Source organism: Mustela putorius, unplaced genomic scaffold (genome assembly GCF_011764305.1).
Source record: "Mustela putorius furo isolate JIRA1106 unplaced genomic scaffold, ASM1176430v1.1 tig00003876_pilon_pilon_pilon, whole genome shotgun sequence".
Taxonomy (NCBI): domain Eukaryota; kingdom Metazoa; phylum Chordata; class Mammalia; order Carnivora; family Mustelidae; genus Mustela; species Mustela putorius.
The window spans coordinates 1-2,613 of NW_025422027.1; positions in this window are offsets into that span (position 1 = coordinate 1).

Sequence of the window (2,613 nt, forward strand, 5' to 3'; positions counted from 1 at the left end):
CCACAGCTGGCTGTACTTTGAGCTCTTGCAAGCACAGGGGCTATCTGGCTTCCGGGAGCCTTGCTCTAATAAGAAGCCCGCCTCGCCGGTTCATTCCTGGGGTCAGGTGGTGACTCAGTCTCGCTTCAATACCCCTGTAATTTGAGGGGGTTAACATCCGATCTTAGTCATTCCTCCGTCTTTGACCTTTGACATCTTTAAACTCAAAATATTCATTACCTTCCAAATATTAATTACTCTAACACCACCATTGCAAACATCTTCACCCATACATTTGACACACTTGTCTGTTAAAATAAGGCACAATCACCCAGGCTTCAGTGTTCTGATAAACAATAGATCAGAAAGGTTTATCCATCCCCTGCCTTGGCCAGGAGTGCGTGGCACTCATTCCGTTGATGATGATACACATGATCAGGCGTTTCTTGCTCCTCTCTCCCTCCCACAATAATGCAATAAGTCACAATGATGGTAATTGGGCCATAAAGTCACTTGCACTCTGAAATAAAATAAATCCACAGAGATGTGAAGGGCTTGCAAAACCTACTGGGTATTAACTAAATAAGGATTACACGAAAGGGAAAGGCATATTGCTATTTCATGCATAAAGGATGCAGATGCATAAAGGGGAAGATGTTGGGACCACCAGCTATGGTCAGTTCTAACAGCAGGTGAGCAGCTTCTGCTCTCGCCCTCCCCTCGCAAGCCCCTGTTTCCTCCTCCTCCCAAACCAGAGTCTCTATACCAGCATGAATTCCTGATCATCACTGAAAGATGATATATAAAAGGAAAGGATTCACATGACATTGCTTTGTATATGAATTGGCTGATATACGTGAAATTGTTTGCAAAGCATTTCAACTCCGTTGGAAGAATTGTGTCACAGAAAAGAACTGGTTTCCAGCACTTCTCTATACTGTGTTAACCAGGAAAGATTCTGAAGAGAGTCATACAGGTAATCAGACTTAAAAGGTCAATGACACATAGATTGAAGACGAAAAGTAAGACTGCGTAGCTCAAGTTCAAATTCTGCAATTAGGAATTCTGTAATACTCCTGTAAAATTTAATGATATATATTTTAAAAAATAATTGAAAGGGATCAAAACACTGAAATACATAGGCAAGAACTCCTCTCTTCTCCAGGCAGCCAATGAAAACGTCAGCAGCTAAAGTGAGTGTGTATTTTTAAAACAGTGGCTTGCTTTGCTACCCAGAGGAAGCAGGAAGTAGAGCAGTAACAGTTACAAGGATGGACACAGTCTTCCATTGTCCCAAATCTGCATTTGTATGGTGCTAATCCCAAAGAAACCTTAGAGTCTTTGTGCTTATGAGCTCTCAAGTGCTTGTAGCTCACAGAGCCTGCAACACTGGGAGAGGATTATATGGTCACAAAGAAACAGACTGGGAAATCAAATTGTTATCCAAACCCTGGCCCAACAAAAATGAGATGGCTATGTCCATTTAGAATCAAGGGTTTAGCAACCAAGTGCTACTTTGTTTAAAACAAATGCTTCCGAACCAAGAACAGTAAAATACTTCAGCCTTTAAAAACAGGGTGGGGCTGAGTCGCCTTGTGAAAGGAGGAGAGAAAGGAAGAAAACAATGGAAACAAAACCAAAAATACTTTCCCTCTGCTTCGGCACCCTCGCTACTCGATGCTATGATTATGGTTCTACATCATTAAGCTTTACAAGTAATGTTGTCTGGGAGGATAATTATAGAACCAGCATTATACTGAGATCTTTAACTTTGAGTCATTTAAACACATCTTCCAAATAATACAACTTTGTAATATATTAATTTTAAGATTAATATTGAGCTTTTGGGTATTAGTTCTGCACACATAAAGGCTTTCCAGGGTTAGTAAGAACAATCCATTTCGTAGTAGGAGTAGATTTATTAGGCTTTGTTATGCCAGCAGAGAGGTTCATGATTTGTGAAACTTGGGTCTTCATAGCCATATTCATATGAGTCTTGGCTCCTTTCCTCGGTATAGGGTTATAAGAAACAAAAAAAATGCTACCATTCAAAACTATTGTACATCACTGTTTCCTTTTCCATAATCTTAATTTAAATGTATTTCCCAAGCTGCTTGGGAAGTATTAAACAGATTTTTATCAAGTATGGGCCTTACTTCAACCCATACAGTAAAAATAAAAGTTAAAAGTGGGGTTAACGTTTTTTCCAACCTCACATTAAGATATATCACTACTCGAAGAGGGCGGGGAGAAACAGTAGCAAGATGAGACTGAGTCAGCTACCGGAGAGCAGCTCTAGGATAGCTTATCTAAAGATTTGCAAAACACCTGAAAATCCACTCGGCAGATCTCCGAAGCGAAGAGAGAGAAAACAGCAATTTGGAACAGAAGCACAACCACTTTCTGGAAAGGTAGGACGGCGGAGGGCAACTAGAAGTGAAGTGGAACCACAGCCGACGGAAGATGAGATTAAAACCCGGGCGCTGGGGGAGGGGCCGGCTACCGGAAAGCTAACGAGGCAGATCGCGCCACAAAATCAGGACTTTTAACAGTCTGTTCCGCGAGGCATGGACAGTACGGCTCCAGAGGCTATAACCGGGGCGAAACGAAGCCACAGCGGGGCACAGAGTGGGC